The following is a 23,890-nucleotide window of genomic DNA, read 5'->3' on the forward strand; positions in this document are numbered from 1 at the left end:
TGAACCTCAGAATTGATGACACCACTCATGTTGACTGGCATGCGGCATGCCATGTAGTACTAGCAGGGTGAACTACACCTGGGCTTATTTATCAAGCATACATGGACCTACCTTCAAAACGTTGACTCTTGTTTTGTGTACATTGTTCAATCTAAGACACACAAAACATAGCTACAGTTTGATTACAGCTACTTAGTCCTCATGATAATGGACCAAGGATTCATTACATGACTTAAGTCGTACTAAGCCATAACTGTGAAGGCAATTTTGGAGTAAAAGATGTGCCACATGTGTGGGATGACACAATCAGGCCTGGGCATAGTTCGCGGAGTTTTGCTACACGAATCTCCGCGAAGTTACAAAAAACCTCCGCGAAGTTCCGCGAGTGGCGGAGTGCAGTGCGAACTGCAGTTTGTGCTGGTATTCCTGCCGCTCGGTTAGAATGGATGACAAATAACAGTCAGATAACTTAACTTGTTCACACTTAAAATGTCAAAATCGTGAAGAGACATATGACAATGATGGACACTGAGCATGGCCAGTTTGTGCTTGGTTGTTCTCTGTGTTATTACATTGACTCTATGCAAAAAAGAATTGAAAACCATGTACTTCCCTAGACCAGCTGACTCTGACCTTGCACCCACACTGCAACCCAGGAACACCATCCTGTCCAACGATTGGGCACAACACCACTACCCACATGTAGTGAGGACTGTGTTAAGCATGCCTTCCTCTCCAAACATCATCCATCTGATGCTGCTGTCTCCACTTGGCTTCTGCTTCTCCAGTCTAAGTGGCAATGGGCACTCCATTTTGCATTGTGGATTGAGGGAAGGCCTGTCTGACACTTTCATGGCTTTTAATGTGTCCACGCATGTCTCCACGCAGTACAACAATCACAATGTGTTTCATCATGGTCTTTGAACTTTGATAGCGTTCAACAAGTTGAGACTGCAGCTGGATGTAGTAATCATACTATAGTTGCCCACATCCAGAGTCGAGCTTCCATCCTTGCACATCATCAACATCACAATCAATGATGAATGATACTCACTGGTAGCATTGGGGTCGTCAAATGTGTCGACCTCCCCCTGTGTTTATGGCTGTGGTCCACCTAAGAAACATGAACAGATGTACAATCATGTTGGAATTCCGGACATATGTACATTATATGCAAAAACATAAGTTAGCGTGACACATGCATGTTATTACCAGACCATGTAACTCCTTTCCCATTAAGTACAACAATGTTGTGCCACCCACACCTGGACATTGTAAATGCTGGATCAAGTCCACATCACAGTTCACTGAGTGTGAAACAAACATGTGTAGCATCCCTGTGAGTTTGCATGTGCTTCGACAGATTCATCAGACATGCCCTTACGCACACAATTGCACAATTCTGTAAGGATGTCTGGTCCCAAAAAGTGCTCTGTGCATGCACATGTGTACACAGTTTTTTTTTATGTGATGACTCACAATAGTTCTTTGACTCTCTACATGCTTGCAGCATGTTAAACTCTATCTTGTTGCCTGATTGCACACTGATTGGATCTTGCTTGTGACTTTTGCATTGTTTGTTGCACATGTCTTGTTGTTCTTTTGGCTGCCCGCTTCCCCCTCCGTTCCTCCGTTCCTGATGCTGATGCACCCGCAGTGCCTCTACCCTGACGATTCCAGAGTTCCGGCTGCGAATCCGTAACCCCTTCCCAATTTGATGGTGTTTGATGCATGTCCACGCAGCAGGCATGCACAGTATTTGCTCAAAAGCCAAACACCTCTGCAGCCATCAACAACCCAAACACAACCAGCGCCAAAGGTCACGGATCTCCCAAATCCCTCAGCTATGATTCAGCAAATGTCCTTGCACTGTACCAGTAAAAAAATTCAGAAATGCAACCTGTACACACATAGCAACAACCATGGACAGTAATCCTGACTACACTGCCCCCAGACCTTCACCACCAACTGCACACACACAAACTACATACACACCAAACTGCACCAACTCGTGATCCCTGAAATGCATCCTTGTCAAAGTATCCTCCCTGCACAGACTAGCCATGGAGAGCTGGATCATCATCAACTCCCTTGCACCAGATGTTGCGTTACTCACAGTAACCAGGGAAAACGCCACCTTTGCCAACAACATTGCCAACTGCATCACAGAATGATGTAAAAATATGAGGAAGGGCCTGCAACAACCGCCCTTTATGAGGCCTTTCCATTGCACTTAAGAGCAACCTCTGAATCACAAACTCAAGCTCAAGCAACAACCCGCTCAGCACCAAACACTTCCAGATCCAGGCCAGCCCAAGGACAACCCTGTGAGGGACCCTTGGCTACAGACCACCCAGACCTTGAACTGTGTACACCGCCTACATTGCAAGCATAATTGCACAACATGCCATCGCACTTGTAACATACCGCAACTCACAGCTTGACAACCTCAGTGACAACAAATTTGCCAGCCGCATGGACAACCTTACAAACGTCTGACAGTAACAACTTGTCACCACCCACAACCACAAGCCAGAGCAGAACATCACCACATCCACTGTAGCCAGCCCATGTAACCCCCATGGACTGACCAGCACGGCGTACACCTCCACGTCAACAAAGCATCTGCATACAAAAATTCCTAAATGCACTCCACAAAGGAACAAACACAAGATGAACATAGAACAACTAAAAGCAGCCACAAACCAAAATGCCACCAACACCTTGAACAACACAAACTTTGCTGAAAATGGACCCCACAGATGGAACTCAAAATGTGTAGATGAACTTGCACCAACACACAGCAGCACAGGAAGCCAACATGGTTCAGGGCAAACCCACATCAATCGTGACGCACATGCAGACGCCTTGTGGAGAAGCAGAGTAAGAGTAAATCCCCTGAAGACGGATCCAACTACAAGAACGTCATATCTGAATTCCACCCACACATCAGACTTACAAAAAGGAACTTAATCCCACACTCGATCATCACAAACTACAGCAATGCCAAGTAACTATTCGGCATCATCAGTTCTTTTGGCAAAACACACATGGATAATACAGACATCTCCCCCTCCCAGGACCATTACAACAAGCTCTGCTCATACTTCCACACAGATCTCATGTGCCTCTAAGACAAGTTCAAAGACCAGACGTAGGTCTCTGAAATCACATAATCTTCAAGCAACACCAGCTACCCCTCCATCTTATCCCTGACAACAATCAGCACCCAAGACAAAGCATCTACCATAAGAGGCAACCACTCATGATCACAAACGGACCCCTGTCCCACCCCTCTTCCACAAAGCTGCTGCAGCCATCACTCCAGTATTAAAAGATTACGATCAACACCACTGTCAAAAGCGGCATTTTTAAAGTCAGGTGGAAGTGCGCATAACTCTGACCCAAATTAAATGAGCTAACAACCATCAGCCTGTGCAAACCCCACCCTGCACTTCTTCATTGCAACTGTAAAGACCTGACTCTTTCAAGTGCACGCAAATGCTCCCCCCACGCATTCAGACCCTCACATGTGAATAGCGCACTTATAATTTCAATGATTGGTTGGTTGGTTGATTGATGCCTCAAGCTTACATGGACATCCAGACTTATGTATATCATGAGATTTACACAGGACAGGGCCAGATTTCCGAGAGTGTGCCGCAGCGAGGCACCACAAGCCCTTTGTCTGCACCACACTGTGTAACTTTCTGAGCACTTGAATACAACGGGGCCAATTTCCTAGACCCCTGTGCCACCAGTAGTTCACATTTGTTGACATACTGGGGGTGCCATGTCATGCTCAGTATTTACAAGGACATGAAAATCTAGCCTGCATGACTTTCCATGCCCTTGTGAATATGCCACCTTTACATGCAGTAGTGACGCATTGGTGGCGCAAGGGGCTTGTAAATCAGCCCCTGGGAGTATAAGTTCCTGATATTTAATGAAATATGAGTGAGAAATGGCAAGCAATGATGTGCCACCAGAATGTCACTGAATGTGAATAAAGCAGCTTTATGGCACTCGGTGCAAGTGCTTGAGCACTTTGTCTGAGGAGCACTTTCTCCAGCTATTGAAAAGAATTTGCTGGTTTTTGATTGGTTGTTTCAATGACTGCGACTGCACATGTGCCCAGTTCTGTGCATACAGTGGAGAGCCGTACCTGAGAATACCATGTTATGCTCCTCTACCCTTGTGGGCATTAAAAAGCGGTATTACAGTAAAGAGACATCCTCAAAGTTCACCTCTTGCTTGACTTTCATTAAACAGTGGTAGCCCAGGCCTGGCGTTCAACCAGAGCTCTCACAGTGCTCTTCTATCCTGGTGGGCCCTACAGAGAGGTATCCCAGTACATACACATCTACAGAGACTTCACAATGAACCCTTATCCTGACTTGTATCCCATGGAGGTACCACAGTAGACATCACCAGAGATCCGTCACTGTCCATATATCCTAACCTGTATAGCTATAGGTCCCACCCTCTATGTCAATCCTACAGTGTTGAACTGACCTATCTGCCACCCTATCACTACTAGATGGACCAGCTTGTAGAGCCAGGGTTTGGGACGTTATTTATTGTTTTTCGGCCTGTGGACTGTGACAGGTCCAAACAAGCAGTCCACATGCTAGCCCTTTCAAGCTGGCCCATCAGTCTTTGCCAGAGTGCCCGCCAGGCCAGTCCAACACTGCTATTGTGTTCTGTAGTGTACACCTGGGGTCATTTTACAAAAAGTGCCTAGGGGGCACAATGGGCTTTTGCGCCCACTTTGCACGCTGCTAGGGCACTTTGGTATTACAGAAGAGGCCGCAGACGCTTGTGTGGCCCCTTCTGTAAGACCGAAGGTGTCGGTGCACATAAGGCACCTGTGCTATCTTCAGGGGGCGTTCCCTCAAATGAGGAATCCCCTTTGCCACTGCGCCCATGCCGGATTACAGACGTAGGCGCAGAGGCAAAGAAGCTCTCAGGAGGCGCACTGACTGCGCCCACTGAAAGCAGCACTCTGGAGGGGGGAGCAAGACATCCCCTTGCAGGCGAGTGCAGTCACTTACTACACCCGCCTGCAAGGGGGTCTCTAATCCCCTTTCAAAGTGCAAGTGGGTTGCCGCCTGCCAAAAACACTAAGGGGATTCAAAGCAGCCACTCAGTTTTTCATATGAATACGCGGCCCCCAGGGCAGCACAAGTTCACGGCTGCCCTGAGGGCAGTGCATTTTTCATAATGCGGTGCATTTTCTTTCATTACGCATTTTCCTTCATTGAGTTAGGCGCATCTTTTAAAAGATGCGCCTAACTCAATGAAGGAAAATGCGCTGCATGTATAATGCGGCCCCGGTATTGTAAAGCTGGGGCACACATAGCTCTCTTAATAGCACGTACTTCTAAATTCATATCAATTTGAAGAGAGGAAGCATGCCCATTTTTAGGATTTCAACAGTCAGTCAAGAGATGCTTTGTTTTTGTCAGCGCCAGCCCACTCATCCTTTCATCATTCCAATTTTCGAATTAGATTGAGTAAGAGTACCATCCCGCAAAGTTGGAGCACTTTATATAGAAAAACATATTATTAGCACTTTTGACCCAAAATGGGAAGCAGAAGCTATAGCAAGCCACTGCCTTTCTAAGATAACAGGAGTATTTGCAAAGTCAACGCTCACTCCATGTGGCATCGCGGTCAATGAATGATGGTTGGTTATCGGTGCCCAAATAAATGGTACTCATTTTGTTGACCTCAGAAATATAAAAAGCTGAGTGTACCCGCGAGATTCAAAACTGCTGCATGGGGTCAAACACAGATCGCTGCAGTGGGTGCATTACCCCACTGAGCTACCAGAACCCCCTCTCTGCATGTGCAAGCTGGAAACACTGACATTTGGATCAAGTAAGAGAGGATTCTGATAATTATTTTATGAATATGGGATTTTTAATTCGAAAAAAGACAAAAATACATATTTACCAAATATAATCCTCAACACCAGGACTGTCCCAATCAGTTAGCCACCTGACGCCTTCAGCTGGTCCTGGATGTTTTTTAGTGAACAGCACTTTGCATGCTTGGACTTTTGCACCCGCAGCTAAAATGGCAAATTGAGACTATGAATTTCGGGGTGCAAATTTATGTCGACGTAGATGCCAACACTGGATAAAAGCATCCCAAATGATGTGAAACCACATAAAAATATTATAGTAATCTCAGAACTCTGAGCAGCTATGGAAGAAAATGCAGGGAGTGTTGAGGGAGTTTCCTTCCTCCCCACATTATCCAGGCCCACGCCACTTTTTGAAGCATCAATGTTAAGTCCTGGTCCTGGGACCAAAATCTCAGCTATGGTGGACAGTTGAGGGGGTTCTGAGGATATTTACACGTCCCAAACACGTATGAGAGCGCTAGATCCAGTGAAAAGAGTTTGTAACTGGTCAAATGGAATTTTCATCACCACCACAATATACACAAAGAAGGTCTGTCACATTTGGAATCAACCCAAGGGGTATTGTGCAGGATTCCGTCTCAGGGATCTCGCCTCATGCGACAGTCGGGGGCCCCAGGCTACCATAGGCGCAGATTGGGAGCATTGTCCGGAGTCCCCCTCTCCACTGGTCGCGAGCTGCAGGGCAGCAAGCTGAAGATACCAGTGGTGGTGGCCTAGTTCCTAATGCAAGAGTGGTGTGGACTTTCAAGCCACAGGTCGGATGATGTTACCATTTCAAGATCGATAGCACATTTGGGACTAGTGCTGAATGGGGCAGCCATCTTGGATGAGGATTGGCATTTGACCAGTGACACGATCACATGATACACTCCTGCCCAACTAGCATCGGTCCCAACCCTCCCCTCCCGCTGCCAGTGAAAAAAGTGGTCAATTTTGTTTTGGTACAGGAATAAACCATGTGTAGACAGCAAAGACGCTGCATCACGTGACAATCACATCTGGCCTAATTCTGAAGATATGTTTATTCTCTATAGACCTAGATCCTTGCTCAGGACTGGTGTATTCACTGCTTAATTTGTAAAAAAAAAAAAAAAAAAAATGCCAGGGCTCTCATCAGGAGGATACTGCTGGTTGCGCCACACATTGCTCCGCAATTCTGCCAATGATGGTAACAACACAAGTACAAGTGTGACAGTTCGGATTATTCGAGGCGCCCAAAGCTATAAGAATGGCTTGGGCGGCAGATAATAGTCATTTATAATGTATACTGAATTGATAATTGACTGTAGTGGTAATCTCAGACAGCGTCACCTTGTGGCAAATAGTCTCAAACGCTGGTGTTTACAATTAAGTGCCGGTGCCGAGCACCGGACACAACTGGCTCAAATTATGCACTGGGTGTGTTCATATTATATCGGGCAGCTGGAATATCAATACAGTGCAGGCGCCGCTGCGCCATACAAATAGTGAATTTACAGTTATTCATTGGCCTTTGCCTGAATAGAGGCTCCTCTCAAGGGTTACGGCCTCCCTTCGTCACAGGGGCTTCCATAACACCCTGCTGTGCAGCTGTGGCTCTTCCACACAGCCCTGCCCCACCCCCCTTCACAAACGCTGACACGAAGTGGGGCAAGCACCAGTATCTGTAGCCCGCTGGCAGGCCTGCCGCCTGTGCCCACGCTGCATTGCTGGGTTGCCGTGATAAGAGGCTGAGCATTGGGCCCCAGCAGGGCCAGGGGGGCTCTGGGACTATCTGCTGTGGAGGGCGGAGGAACATGTTTGTAAAGCTGTGTTTCGAACCCTCATCCCGGTCTCCAATGAAAACAAATGCTGCTCATTCCTAGGCACTTCCAGCAGCGTATGCTCAGCACTTGGAACGGCGCAAGTGCCAAATACCGTGACGTGCTTGAGGCGTCTCCAACATTCTTCCATTAGACGATAAACAAGCATTTACAACGGTAAGAGGTTTTTGTTCTCTTATGAGTGGAAATGCTCTGACTTGCTGGTCGGTGAGTGTGGGAGTGGGATAGTGGATCACTGAAATAATGAGTGGGTGGGTGAATTACTGAGTGGGTGAGTGAGGGGAAACAGCCTTTACCACAAAGCATTTTCTACGCAATACGTTTACAACGATACACTTACCTCGTAAACGTCTTCACAACGCTTAATGCTTCAACGACCATCTTCACCACGCAAGCAACGTCATCACGGAACAACGTCATCCTAATCCGAAAAAAAGCATCAGTCCATTTTCAGTGTCGGCGGAGACCTGCGGAAAAAGGAAAAATAAAGAAGGAAGGGGGCTTGGGGGGGTCTCCCCCCAAAAAAAGAAAAAGCGGAGTAAAGGTAAAATCGGGGTAACGGGAAAGCGTGGAAAACACATTCCGTTGTAACACATGCGTGGTAAAGGCATGCGTTGCAACGGAATGCGTAGTAACGACATATATTCGGTGAGTGAGAGCACAGGTGGGCAAGTGGATGGGTGAATGAGTGATACGCATGTGTATTGAACAATGAAGAAGTCAGTGGCATAACACAAAATAATGATGAAGATGAGAGAGGCTGAGTATCCCACACCTCACAGAGATTCATTGGGCCTTGGGGTGAATAGAAGCCCCACTGAAGGGTTGGGGGGTCACTGTGCCACAGGGGTCTGTGTTACAACCCTATAAGAAGTGAGCTTATCACTCACAGCAGTCCTCTGTGCAGTAGAAGCGTCTCTGCATTTGGGAAGTGTTTTCCAGCACACTATGCACTTGCGCCTCTCTGCTGTAGGTGCACTACAAACGGGGGTGTTGGCTATATCTGGAGGGGGTTAGGCATTGTAGGGGGACCACTGGATGCCATAGCTTTTGGTGTGCTAAAAAACACTAACAAGTTTCTTCCATGGATGTCATTTGGTGGTCACTAGGGGTCGCAGTTGCGACCCCTGGTTGGCCCCTTGCGACTCCATGACACTGCCTTTGTGAACCCTGGCCTCAGAGGTGGCAAAATCAGGGTTTGGAACACAGCTGCAGCCCCTTCTTGTGGACGTCAGTTGGGGCTCCACTTTCCTTACTTTCTATCAATTTTTATTACACTAATAATGAATTAGATTATTCACTATTAGTGTAATAAAAATGAAGTGCAATTAGCTGAATTATGACTTTCCCTTGCAGCTGAGGTAAATAAAAAAAATGCTTTCAAATGTGTGTTCTGTGTGTGCTTGAGGGTGAGAATATGTTTATTTGAGAGAGAGTGTGTGTCAAAGAGAGAGAGAGAGAGAATATGTGTGTGCGTGAGTCAAAGTGAAGGTCAAAGGGTGTGTGATGTCATCTTACATCACCCCTGGTATTTTGGTGAATTGACGTCCGTGGTTGCTTCCCCAGGCTTGCAGTCAATACTTCAGTATAAAAATTTAAAAAACAAGCATTAAAAATGCAAAAGGTCTCGCCTTTAATTAAGTTAAAGCCATTTGCTTTGCTATAGAACACCATTAGCAAAGCAAATGACTATTAAAGGCGAGACCTATTGCATTTTCTATAAAAGCTGAAACTGGGGGTCAGTGTGAGAAGATGACACTGGTGAACAATAAAAGCTGGAACTGAAGATCAGTGTGAGAAGCTGGCCCTGTGGGCAGTATGAGTAACTAGAGCTGGGGGTCAGTGTGAGAAGCTGGCACTGGTGGGCAATTAGAGCTGGGTATGGGGTCAGCGTACGAAAATGACACTGGTGGGCTGTATGAGAAGCTGGAACTGTGGATCAGTATGAGAAAATGACACGGGGGAAGTAAGAGGAGCTGGAGCTGGGCGTGAGTGTGAAAAGCTGACACCGGTGAGGAGTAAAAGTATCTGGAGCAGAGGGTTAGTGTGAGAAGCTGACACTGATGAACAATAAAAGCTGAAACTGGGGGTCAGTGTGAGAAGATGACAATGGTGAACAATAAAAGCTGAAACTGGGGGTCAGTGTGAGGAGATGACACTGGTGAACAATAAAAGCTGAAACTGGGGGTCAGTGTGCGAAGATGACAATGGTGAACAATAAAAGCTGAAACTGGGGGTCAGTGTGCGAAGATGACAATGGTGAACAATAAAAGCTGAAACTGGGGGTCAGTGTGAGATGACACTGGTGAACAATAAAAGCTGAAACTTGGGGTCAGTGTGCGAAGATGACAATGGTGAACAATAAAAGCTGAAACTGGGGGTCAGTGTGAGGAGATGACACTGGTGAACAATAAAAGCTGAAACTGGGGGTCAGTGTGAGAAGATGACACTGGTGGGCAATAAGAGGAGCTGGAACTTGGGGTCACTTTGAAGAGCTGGCATTGGTGGGCAGTATGAGGAGCTGAAACTGGGGGTCAGTGTGAGAAGATGACACTGGTGGGCAATCTAAAGAGCTGGCTGGGGATCAGTGTGAAAAGATAACACTAGTAGGCAGTATGAGGAACTGAACCATTGGGTTGCTGTGAAAATCTGACAATGATGGGCAATATTTGCTGGAGCAGGGGGTTTGTGTTATAAAATGGAAATGGAACTGGCCTGGCGGGCAGTCTGAGATGGTGAAATTGACGAGATGCGTAAGGGACTTCCATTAATGCCCACTCCAGGAATCCAGTAGGCAGCATGAGCGAATGGCACTGCAGAACTGTGTGAGACGCTGGATCTACCGGTCAGTGAACGATATGGCGCTAGCTCCTCGCGTGAGGCGCTACCATCGGTGGGAAGCACGGGAAACATGCACTGGAGGGCATGGGAAACATGCACTGGAGGGCGTTGTGGGGCGCTGGAACCGACCGGTAGTACGAGGAACTTGCTCAGTGAGCAGTTTGAGGAACGGGCACTGACGGGTAATTCTTTAAGATGGTGATGGTGGGCCGTGTGTGTAACAAAGAGCACAACCCTCCCCCCCCCCCCTTCTATCTCTTCTGCGCCACTGCTGACCCTCAGAGGATCTGGATATTGTCAGTATCAGGTCTCCCTGGCTCTCTTTCACTTGCCTGGAGCAACGTAAAAGTTTACACGACCTCTCGCATACTTTTCTGACATACCTAAAATCACCCAAAATCTCACAGAAAACGAGCATAATTACCTAAATTCCTAACGGCAATGATTACAATTAAAGAGGCGCCCGGGTTTAGATAGAAAAAGTATCGGTAAATGGGGGCGCAGGTGACAGCAGAACCAACACAGATGTACGGGGAGGAGGCGTAAGCAACCCATAAGACACATGTGGGGGAAAGCAATATGGCGGGCACAGATGGGGGGAACAACACAGGAAAAAGGTGGGCGGATGCAACACAGACGGTGCAGGTTTGAGAAAAGCAAACGAACGAGAAAAGCAACGTGCAACTTGCAGGCAGAAACATACTGGTGAAAGAGAGGTACACGGAGGGTGGTGAAGGATGGGAGAGAAGTACACAGAGGGAAATAGCTGGCACTCCTAGAAAAAGCAGATTTTTTTTATTTACAAATACAAGTTACATTGGTAACTAAAAAGATTTTCTTTTTTTTATAGCGGGTGAGGGAGTCAACATTATGGTGAAAGTAGTGGGGTCAGAGGCAACATGGGGCGTAGGTGACAGCAGAACCAGCACAGATGTACGGAGAGGAGGCGTAAGCAACCCGTAAGGCACATGTGGGAGAAAGCAATATGGCGGGCACGGATGGGGGGGAACAACACAGGAAAAGGGTGGGCGGATGCAACACAAACGGTGCAGGTTTGAGAAAAGCAAATGGACGAGAAAAGCAACGTGCAACTTGCAAGCAGAAACATAAGAGATCTAACCGCTTTCCAGCAATAGCCCTGTTCCTGGCTGGCAGCCCCCGGCTCTGCTCTCAGTCTCCAGTGCACAGTGGCGCGGCCCGGTCACATGGCCGTGTAGACACCCTGTCACTTTAGAAAAAAAACCATGCGGTCCTGAAAGTGAAAGAGGACCGCGCTGCATACGATTTCTTGTCTTTATGGGGCCATGTGTTTAAACACATGGCACCATAAAGATAAGAAACCTTTTGCGACGGGAGGAAAGCAGACGAGCCTGTCTAAGTGGGCCGTCTGGAAAATGGAAAAGTCTACGTCACAAAGTGCTCTTTCCCAATGGCTGGCCACCGTTTAGCATAAACGGTGACGCCAGCCAATGGGAAAGAGGGGTACGGCTTGAAGCCCTTTACAGAATTCCCTCAGAATCATTAAATCTCGCAGAACGAGCTGCGCATGTGCGCAGCCACGCTAGCCAAGACCTAATAACAAATAAATGAAAAGGAAACAACGTTTTTCCAAGGAGCCCAGGACTGGTGCGCCCCAATGCCAGGGATGGTGATGCTGAATACCAAGGCTGCCTACCTTTGATTCCACCTCCTGCCTCACGTCTTATTTCATTATCAGTTCAAGCAGTGCTCGCATTCTTGGCTGGGCAGGTGAGTTCTACATGGTGTGTGCAGTACGACCCATGGAGCGCAAAGGACCTGTGCCCTAGCCCTGTCCTCTTCAATTGGCGTGCGAGCTGTGACCATAGCGCTGACACATTGGATGGTAAGCAGGGGCATCACCAGGACAGGAGGCTGTGATGGAGTCCTGGTGCTCATGGCTCTTTAGCTCTTGCTGCTTGGATTCTTCCTTGAGCCCAAACACAGAACCCACCACCCAAACATGGTAGGTGCCCTGGATGCAACAGTGAGTTCTTAGGTCTTGGTGCAGGCCTCTTGGTTGGTGTGGTTCTCCTCCAGCACTCTTAGCGTTGCTTTTGGGCGACCGTGGACTGTGGTCCTGTCTCTTACAGTCAACAGTCTCCTTGGGGCCTGGTCTTGCAATGGAACTCTACTCAGTCGATGGGGTGTGCACAGTCTCACTCACCCTGTAGACTCCTTTCAGGATCACAGGACAACACTAACACAGGGGAGCTGGTTCTTCCAGTGTGCTACAGGGACGTCTTCGGCTTATCCCATATGAGCTCCTTTCCTAGCATAGCATCTCTCATTCTGAGCTGTGCTTCCTCATGCAAAACTACATCCACCTTCAGCCAGCTTGCTCCCTCTCAGAAGGGTCAGGAAGCCTGTCATGGCAGTCTTCATGGAAGTCCACAGGTTTCTGGTCCTGAATCAGGCAAGGGGAGTTAGAAGTAAGTACCGTAGATCTGTGGCACAAAGGGTTTCTCAGTCGCAACTGGTGTGGGGACCCAGATTCTTGGGAAAGACATCTTGGCACACTGACTGGGAGGTTCTGCCCCATCTTCATACTAGAGTTGGCCAATTCTGGGCAGTTCTTCTCCTTTTGCTTATTCCACTTAGAATGATCCAGCCAAGGTCTTTGATACAAGGCGGTAACAGGAAGGTGAGATGGGGCGGGGAGTCTCCCGTCATGAGTGACCCAAGAGAAATGTGCAAAAGAAAGAGAGGCTGCCCCCTTTTCCTACCTGCTCCCCTGTAGCGGAGCTTTTCCATGTGTATGATGGGACAGGGGATGGCAGGGCAAACGCTCTAAACTTTCAAGAGGCCTCTGTTTCCTCTCCTACATGCAGGAAAGTCTGGCCCGCTACAAAGATTCCTGGAATGCCCTTTGAAGACCCATGCCAATTACAGTTGGTGCCTGGGCTCTATCCAACTTCTCATCTTAGACACCCCTTGGTTGTAGCAAATACAAAATGGCAGACCGGTTTAAAAAGGTGTAAGAGGCCAGTAGGCGATCCTCCCTAGAGACAGAGGCGAAAAGACCCGCCTTGCCACTAGAAGCTGCATCAGTGCCCGCAATATCAGTCCTCTGGAGACGGCCGAGCACCCGGAGCGGTCATACCAGTGCAAGCAATGAGGACAGCAACACTACAGCATGGATGGTACATGGGTAAGAGGGTTTAACCTGGAATAAGAGGGATTTCCTCATATTGTGCTTTTGGTCTTTATCCCAATATTTCACAGAAACACAATGCACCAAGCAAACATAATACTTTCAAGAACAGCCACAGATCTGCAGTTCCACACTGACCTGGCAAACTAATGCTCATTCTGGAATTGTGAACAACAATCTCTTTTCCCAAAAGTAACTTTTCTTCCAGAACCTAATATCACGTCTGTGAGCCCTGGTTAGGATTGGACGCTGTGCCAAGGCCTAGCAGTGATGTATATTTATTTTTAACTAAGCAATCTTGTGGTTCTCTCTCTTATTTCACTGACAATGTGCCAATGCATGTTAACAAACTCAGTCCATGGATCGCTGAAATATTCTCACCAGAAGGCGCTGCCAACCCATTGGTTGGTGTGATGAGGAATACCAGGGGGGCTAAGGTGGCCCTATCTGATTTCACCCTCTTCCATGGTTGTCTGAAAACCCCATGCCAAGCGTGCAGCCGTGTGCCCATGCTGGCATTTTAGACCTCAGAGAGTTGCATTATTGGACAGGTCTTGGTTTACTATTGTGTGCATGGGCAGAAATGTCCCAGCCTGCAAAGTGTTGTTGAATAACAATCCTGAAAGAACTGAGTGTGTCACCTGTTGTGTGAGGCTTCTTGACAACTATTATCTTTAATCCCAGGAATTTCCCTCAGCAGTGCCCCCTGCAAGCACCCCCGAAGGTGCTAGCTGCCATGTTTGCACCAGCTGGACGATATCATTATCAAGAGAGTGGGACAGCGGCACTTATACCGCCTCACTGACTTTCATATCATGGATTGCCCCCAATAAGGCTCATGTGATTGGGAACACGTCCAACCAGTTCTTGAATTTTTCTCAACAGCACTTTGCATTCTGGGATTTGTAGTCATATTCTTGCTAAAAGAACTCGGAGCTTTCAAATCCAAGCATGCCAAGTGTTGTCACGTATAAATCTAGGCTGGTTGAAGGAGGCACACACATAGGATAGATCTAATCTACATCTGCAAATGTGTCAACTTTTCACCAGCTCTTAATGTAATCTCGAGATTTCACCCCCCAAACTTCACCTTTTCACGCATGAAGGGCGCACTACTATGACTATCTTCGTTGTAGGAGTTCAAGTGCAGTGATCTTGTATTCGTCTATACAATCTTTATCACGATTCCCCAGAAGCAGCCACAAGTTGGCATTCTGGCCCTAAATAAAACACCCCAATAATAACATTCTGAGACAAGGCAAAGCACCACATACATGGATTTTCTATAGAATGACTTCAGGCCACTTTCAGGTTTCCTTATATCTGGTGTGAGTAGCACATCGAGGCCTGGTTTTTAATTGCCCTTTTGGCAATCTTCTGTGTTTTAATGAACAAAACAAAACTGAAAGTAGCAGAACACAAAGTAAAACTCAAAGCTTGAAGAGCTGTTTATGCCTGATGCAGGACAGTGGTGAAGCAACATCTGCCCTGCAGGAAATGGGCTGCAGTCGCTTCTGCCTCCTGTGATCATGTCGCCTGGGTGAGACTGCTCATAAAGACACAATCTTCACAACCAGAGTCATCTTTAAGGACAAACTGCCCATCACCTTTCATAGCTGCCATGTGGCACCTTCAATCACTCCTGGCGCATTAGCCAACAATGTGTTGCACTCTGCACCTGTCGCACTGCTGCTGCCTATAGAAGAACAGGATTAAAAATCTCACTGGTGACCTGCCAATCACAGCCATATCACTGGTGACCTGCCAACCGCAGCCATATCACTGGTGACCTGCCAACCACAGCCATATCACTAGTGACCTGCCAACCGCACCCATATCACTGGTGACCTGCCAACCACAGCCATATCACTGGTGACCTGCCAACCACACCCATATCACGGGTGACCTGCCGACCACAGCCATATCACTGGTGACCTGCCAACCGCAGCCATATCACTGGTGACCTGCCAACCGCAGCCATATCACTGGTGACCTGCCAATCACAGCCATATCACTGGTGACCTGCCAAACACAGCCATATCACTGGTGACCTGCCAACTACACACATATCACTGGTGACCTGCCAACCACACCCATATCACAGGTGACCTGCTGACCACAGCCATATCACTGGTGACCTGCCAAACACACCCATATCACTGGTGGCCTGCCGACCGCAGCCATATCACTGGTGACCTGCCAACCGCACCCATATCACTGGTGACCTGCCAACCACAGCCATATCACTGGTGACCTGCCAACCGCACCCATATCACTGGTGACCTGCCAACCACAGCCATATCACTGGTGACCTGCCAACTGCAGCCATATCACTGGTGACCTGCCAACCACAGCCATATCACTGGTGACCTGCCAATCACAGCCATATCACTGGTGACCTGCCAAACACAGCCATATCACTGGTGACCTGCCAACCACACACATATCACTGGTGACCTGCCAACCACACCCATACCACAGGTGACCTGCTGACCACAGCCATATCACTGGTGACCTGCCAAACACACCCATATCACTGGTGGCCTGCCGACCGCAGCCATATCACTGGTGACCTGCCAACCGCACCCATATCACTGGTGACCTGCCAACCACAGCCATATCACTGGTGACCTGCCAACCGCACCCATATCACTGGTGACCTGCCAACCACAGCCATATCACTGGTGACCTGCCAATCACAGCCATATCACTGGTGACCTGCCAAACACAGCCATATCACTGGTGACCTGCCAACCACACACATATCACTGGTGACCTGCCAACCGCGTCCATATCACTGGTGACCTGCCACACACCCATATCACTGGTGACCTGCCAACCACACCCATATCACTGGTGACCTGCCAAACACACCCATATCACTGGTGGCCTGCCGCCTGCAGCCATATCACTGGTGACCTGCCAACCGCAGCCATATCACTTGTAACCTGCCAACCGCACCCATATCACAGGTGACCTGATGACCACAGCCATATCACTGGTGACCTGCCAAACACACCCATATCACTGGTGGCCTGCCGACCGCAGCCATATCAGTAGTGACCTGCCAACCACAGCCATATCACTGGTGACCTGCCAACCGCAGCCATATCACTGGTGACCTGCCAACCACACCCATATCTCTTGTGCCACTTTCAGTCAATCCCGGATTTTCCTTCAAGGGAACCATGGATGAGCACATTTCTCAACCTATATTTAAACAGTAAACCAAACTGCAAGTACCACAATGCAGTGTTGTTGTCTAGGAAAGTCTGGAGGGTTCAGGAAAGTTTAGAAAGACACAGCAGTGTGCGCGTGCAGGATATCGCCAGAGGAGTGGCTGGCACCTTCCTTTAATGACCATTCCCTTTAAGTAGTATGAGATCACACCAATACTGACAATTAGTCAAGCAATGATATAAGGACCTTGTAATTAGAGGTGAGCTTAATTTATGTAATTCAGTGTAGCGTAACCACGCATATTTATCTAAGAATCATGCGTGGTTATGCATATTTATGAGGAGGAGAAATTCTGCATTTAGCACCATTTCTTAGCACAAAAATGCCCCCTTGTGGCTAAAATGGGTGCAAGAATACCTTTTGAGCTAAGAAATAGCGCTAATTGCAACAGAACACAAATAGCGAGCACGAGCAACCGCTCGCTGCATGTTCTCTTGGGGTAGGATTATTTCCCCCAACATACTCCTGCATAAAGCGCTCTTTTTTTAGTGCTATAGCCCCCCTGCATCCAAAATGGACACGAGAATGCACCTTGCGCTAAGAAATATCGCTAAATGTGCTCGTAGTGTCGGATTTTCCCCCAACTTACTCCTGGCATTTAGAGCTATTTTCTTACAGAAAAATTCCCTCTTGCGTCCAAAATGAAGATGGCGGTTGTGGCAGCTCCACAGGCCGAAGCCGCTGGTTTTGAGAAGTGTCTTCTTCAGATGGCGCAGAGTAGGAGCGGTCCAGATCCCTCAGCTACGGAAGATGATGAAGGACACAAAGGGCTGCGGGGCCTTCAATTCCCGGACCTAATTGTTGTGCATCTGGATGGTAATGACCTGGTAGAGACGGGCTGGAAGGAAGTGAGGGAGTCCATCCTGAGAGAGGTTGTTTGGTTAGGTTGGTCATTCCCTGAGGCTTTCATCAAATGCTCCCTCATCGCAAGAGGGGTGAGGGTGTTGGCCAAGGGCCGTTAATACGTTTGTGCGGCTACTCAATGTAGAAATAGCAAAGCTGTGCCTGGGACCAATCAGTCCAATTACTATTCCTCATAAGTTCATCAGGGGGGAGCAGATGTTCCATTGTGTTGGGGTAAATCTTTTGGACTTGGAGACAAACCATGGGCGTCCGCAGACATTTTTTCAGGGCAGGGCATAATTTTAACGTCATCCATCCTCCAACCCTTTCCAAACAGCAGCGCGGTCTTGAATTTTTTTTAAAGGGCAAGTAAAAATCTGGGTGGGGCAAGCACCCCCTTTGCAGACGCCCATGAGGCAGACCTCCTCATCGAGGACATTTGGGCATTCATGCAGTCTCTGTTTTTGGGTGGGGAGAGCGAAGGACCTCTTTCCCCTGGTTGCCCTCGCGAGGGTTAGCGGCATACAACACTTACTCCGCACAAGGATAGAAAGTTTTTTCTCCACCAAGATACCTCCTTGGACAGCACTGAGGGGATGGATTGCACTTGTTAATTCTGCAAGGGACATCCATCCAGCTTGGGGTCACAGTCTCACAGTCACCAGGGCTCAGCATGGGGCTGCAGCCACTCTTCTGACAGTCTGCCCCATTTGACAGCTTGATGTGTGGTGGTGGCGTGACCATGGCAGATGGTCCAGAGTGCAAGGCTTTATGGCCAGGTATTGTCGAGTCCCCTCTCTAATACCGACATCTCTTCCCAACCATGACCCCATGGGTATCCCAAACCCTCCCGATCTCCCCCGAAGCATAGATGAACATCAATACAATGTCTTGGGTTAGGGGTCGTAAAACCCCAGCCGTATTTTATTCAAAACATACAAACAAATTAAATATTTCATATTACAATCTGTACGATACGCAGAAAAATCTGTCCATCAATCCACCATATTACTACACCAAAATTCATATATAATGTATTCATATTATTTCAGATGGCTAACCTTAACATGTTATCTAATACATAGCCATTCTTGACATAAAAATAGATTATATACATTACTGCTTTTCTGCATATCCCGAATTGAGCCTACGGGCAAGGTTATGACTGGTCCAACTACGTGCTAGGTCCAACCCATCCTATTGGAGTGACCTTGCGCAGGAGGCCCAGTTCCCCAGAAGGTTATATCCCCCTATGCCCTCAATAAATATCCCCAAGGGGCTGTGCTGTTATGCCAACTTTTGCACCCATGCGCCTTAGTGGGGGTTGGCCTAAAGGCCTACCGACAGCGAAATTTCCCTCCCGACACCCTCCAGCTGACCGGCTGTAACCACCCCCTGGAATCCCATGAGAGACCACTGCCCGCCTCCCAGGCGTCTCCATTGACCATGGCGATGCCTACAAAGGACCATAAAAATGCCCACCAATCATGACCTTACCTCAGACCAAGGATACATTCTCATAAAATACGACAACGACGCCGCCCTGCGACAAAATTCTTTGTTATATCAAGAATACCAATAGATAGCTGAAAACAGATTAGAAGAGAAAATTCAAACAACCTGCAATGGAAACATAAGAAACATGCACACATTAACTCTGCTGCCTCAGGGGATGGTGGGCGGGGAAAAAACAGGAACCCTCCGTCGTGTAGACGTCCTTTAGGGGGATCAGCTGTGGAGCGGCGAAGGGAAAGACTGTCCTTCCACTCCACAGCCCCTTTTATCCCCCACAATGTAAAACCGGCAATATCCAGCTTAAACCCACCCCAATGCCCCGGAAGCACTTGAGTGCTTCCGGGGCAAGTCTAAAGTCTGCCAATCAGGGCGAGGGTCAGGTCGGGTGCCGGCCATGTCACCAGGCGCACGTCACCCGCCCCTCAATGGCGTCGGGGACCAGCACAACCGCCATATGTGCGACGTGCCTGTTGGACTGAAAATGCTTCTAGCCGACTCCTTACAGCATTTTGCGAGTTAAGTTAGCATTTGTGGCACCATTTTGTATTCAGCTGTCATTTTGTGTCATGATTGAAATGAAGCTTCTGTCTTATACTTGTCTGCCTCAGCAGAAAAGCAGCCTCGATTGTTTCTTTTTATTCAAGGTTGCGCTTCGTTGCACTAATGAATAGCTCGTTTTGTGTTTGCATGCCTTTCCTCATATGTAGCCCCGCTCCCACTCTCCGAGAGACGGGTATGGGCTGAGTAACTTTGAAGCTAAGATAGTGTGTACCCGGTCTCAGGATGGTACCGCATCCTTCTGTACCTCCTTTGTTCATCTGTGCCCAAGCTGGAAAATTCCAGTCTGGGCGTGTCTTAGAGGTGTAGAAAATAATTGTCTAACTTTACCCTGTGAACGGGGGTCAGTCCCGCGGCAGCTGTCTAAGGAGGCTGGTCCGACTGGACTTCGCTTGAAACTAATAAAATAACTTGGTTTATATTCTCTACTGTCTGACCTACTCTTCATTTGTGTGGAAGGCTGAGAGGTGGTCGCGAGTGACCCGGGTGGCCCTAATCGGGTCACTTCCTTCAGTTAGCGCCCGAACAGGGACTCCATCTGGCTGACCCACCCTCTCCCGTGGACTGATGAGGAGGACGGGGCCACATCAGGGCGGACGGGCGGATCGGGGATCCCTGCACGATAGAGTCTTAAACTTGCAGCTGCTCCATCTGTCTGACCGGATGGTGCCTCGGCCAGCGGTCATCCCGGCTGTGGTCCTGAACTGCGAAATTCTTGGATCTGACCGTTTGGTCCGAAGAGTCGGCAGTGGAGAATAACTTCGTTTGACCTGTGTGGACCAGGTGAGTTTGTTTTTGTTTGTGGCTCTGAGGTCACTTTGGTTCGTGTTTGGTACGGTCTAATGATCGTCTTTGGACAAGCGCTTGAATTTGTTTGGGTTCTTTGTGAACATGGTATTGTTCTGATCTGAATTTGGTGAGGTCTGTGGAACAATTTTGATGAGGCATTTGAAAATATCTGTTTGGCATCGGTAGAGGAAAAGCTGGAAAAGGAGGCTAGGAGGGGAAGGATGCAGAAAGTGACTCAGAAAGCTGTGGCATATGATAAGGAAAAGACTGAGAAGAGAATGGAGTGTGCTGACAGGAGATTTCGATTGCAATGTGAAAAGTCTTACGTGGCCCGAGAGTGCGATGATGCATTTTTGGAGGAGTTGTTGGAAGCCCGACCTCCGCCACCATATGCCCCACAGAGAATATACCCTGTGGTGCCGCAGCCACAGTTGTCTGCTTCTCCTGCCTCTGCTGTTTCTGCCTCTTCTGTCACTGACCCGCTGCTTTGGCTGCCGCGCTCCCTGCAGCTTCTGTGGCTTCGCCTTCTGCGCCTGCAATGACTGTTGGACTCCTGCTACGCCTATTGTGTCAGCGCCACTTCTCTCTCTAGCCCTCACCCCCACGATGCAACCATTGGCGACTTTAGTGCCTATCCCTTCTATCACCACTCCTTCCCTTATCCTCCATTCCCCGTCGGCATTGGGTAGCTGGACGGCTTTACGGGAAGCAGGGGACAGGGACTGGGCGGCTACTAGAGAGCGACTGGGGCAGACATTGATACGATCAGATGTGGGAGAAGAGGAGAAAAAGGCGGTGGCCTACCAGGCAGCTCAGTGGGCTCATAACCCCATTTACAGTGTAGAGGATGTGTGGGAAGTAATGAAAGACTATGAGCCTTTTGTTCAGCAGCATGCCCTTAAGCATATGTCAGCTACTTTGATTGGGCTTTGGGAACAATGTTTTAATGAGGCAGCGCCACAGGTTATTTATGATATTAATGATCAGGCCTATGTAGCTGACATGGTGCCGGGTCAGGTGTTTGGTAATGTTGCGGCGATGGTTGCCTACCGTGGTAGCCTACTTGATAAGAGTCCGAAGACGGTGTCTCATTTTCCGATGAGGGAGGTGTATCCCATATAGCATCCCGAAATACCAGAGCAACGAGATCAGCATGATATCGTTAACAGACCGAGAGTGGAGGCTCGATTCCAGGAACAATGAGTTTACCCTCTTTGGAAGAGGAGTGAGGTTTTATCTCTTAAGACTCACTCAATTGCCCGACCCTAGGAAAAATCCCACAGCATATTATAAGGAACTGACTGAAGGAGATTCTTCGACCGTAATGACGCTTGCTGATATCGAAATGTTTTTTTGGTCTGCTGGTGCCCATCGACATTTGGAGACAGGTGCTCATGCAGGATCACGCTGTAGAATTTGGTGGTACATGGGACCAGATTAGAGCATGGGACAAGGAAAGGAAGCCTGGGGAGAAGCCAAAGGCCTAGATTCTAGCTTTACCCGCCAAATATTCACGAATATGCACTCTCTTATTCCTCCGAGAAGGGTAGATTGGGACAAGTCAGTGGCATGTCGTCAGAAGAAAGATGAGAGCATGTCCGATTTTTCCACGTGGTTTGAGGGTATGTTTTTGGATTTCAGTGGACAGGATTTGTCAGTAGAAGGCGGTGTTTGATTGTTTGTCAACAGATTTGTTATGAACTTGCTCCCAGAGATCACGACTCGGTTGCAGGCTTCGGAGAGCACTTAGACGACATCATCCCCTTCCGTAATTTTGAGTATGGCACAGTATTACGAGCACAGGGAAAATGAGGAGAAGGAGAAGATGGAGAAGAAGCATAAGGAGTTAAAAATGAAAGTGTTTGATGCAGCAGGCGTCTGGGGGAAATGGAAGGGGGTGTGGTACTGCTCCGGCTCGGCTGCTTCCTCCTACCAGTAGGAATAATACACCAGTGGGGCCGAATCAGAGCGCGTACTGCAAAGAGGAGGGGCACTGGCGAGTGAGTGTCTGGTGTTATTGCAGAAAGTTGCAGCCCCTCGAGGACAGGGTTCTCGCGACAGGGTCATGATGTAGGTAATTGGGAGGGAGCTCGGAAGGATAAGCCGTCGCAGGGTCACTACGATCAGAATTATTTTGATGACCCTCAAGGAAGACAGTACTATCACGATGATTATGATATGGAGGAGGAGACAGGGATGTCTCACAGCTAGGACAGCCAGGGACAGGGTGAGGGACCAGTTCAGATACCTGTAGATCAGCGCGGTCCTTATATCACCGCGGATTTGCAAGGCTCGGTTAAGGAATTCTTGGTGGATACAGGTGCAAAGAATAGCTCTGTTTCTCGTTCGCTGGTCCCTGGGGCAGCTCTGTCTGGCCAAAAAAATGTTTTGGTAGGCTTTTCAGGTGTACCAGTTGTGAGCCTCGTTTCCAAGCCGCTTACTTTGACTATCGGCCCCTTTACTGTGGATTCGCCCTTTCTATTGACATCCAATTGTGGAGAAAATCTAATGGGTTTAGATTTATTGAAGAAGCTACCATTTTCTGTTCTCTGGACAGTGTCTATATGACCATGGGACCAAATGTAGTGAGTTCCAAGCAGTGGTTGTCCAAAGAAGCGCCCCTTCCTGCTGAGTTTAAAGATGTGCCATCCACATTGTGGGCGATGGTGATACAGATGTAGGACTGTTACAAATTTCCCCAGTTTCCATCAAGGTTAAGGACAACGCCATTTTGCCTCATATTCCCCAGTACAAAATACCACAAGCAGTGGAGCTAGCTTTATTACGCATTATACAGGATTTGATCGAGTCTGGGGTAGTTGAGGAGACAGTATTGAATGTTTGTAACAGACCTATTCTCCCTATTTTGTTTTAAAATCTGTTTATTGAATATATAACAGACACCAAAAATCAAACAAATTGAGGACACATGTCCCTGTGAGAGAAAATCAAATTAAGTCCACTATCCACGTTACACAGCATAATATTTTGATAAGAACATATATGGCAGAATCAATCTCATTCAATAAACTACCAGGCCTTCCGCTTAGAAGTAAGCTAGGGTAGAAAAGGAAAGTGTTCAGTACCATCCCACCACAAACTATCCTTATAAATGTCACGTCTCAGGGATAGACCAAAGAGAACATTCAATAATCCAATCATTGTATAGGGCTTTATTGTTGTCAAACCGGTGAAATT

At 48.0% G+C, this 23,890-nt stretch overlaps 1 long non-coding RNA gene across 1 annotated transcript in view; it reads right to left on the reverse strand.

Annotated features, from left to right (window-relative positions):
- LOC146805964 (uncharacterized) overlaps positions 1–23,890 on the reverse strand; it is a 78,136-nt gene that overhangs the window by 1,314 nt on the left and 52,932 nt on the right. Inside the window, exon 2 of the long non-coding RNA XR_014967946.1 lies at positions 1,055–1,114. This is a non-coding gene — a long non-coding RNA (uncharacterized LOC146805964). The remainder of the gene's footprint in view (positions 1–1,054; positions 1,115–23,890) is intronic.

This window comes from Triturus cristatus, chromosome 8 (assembly GCF_964204655.1).
Source record: "Triturus cristatus chromosome 8, aTriCri1.1, whole genome shotgun sequence".
NCBI classification, from domain to species: Eukaryota; Metazoa; Chordata; class Amphibia; order Caudata; family Salamandridae; genus Triturus; species Triturus cristatus.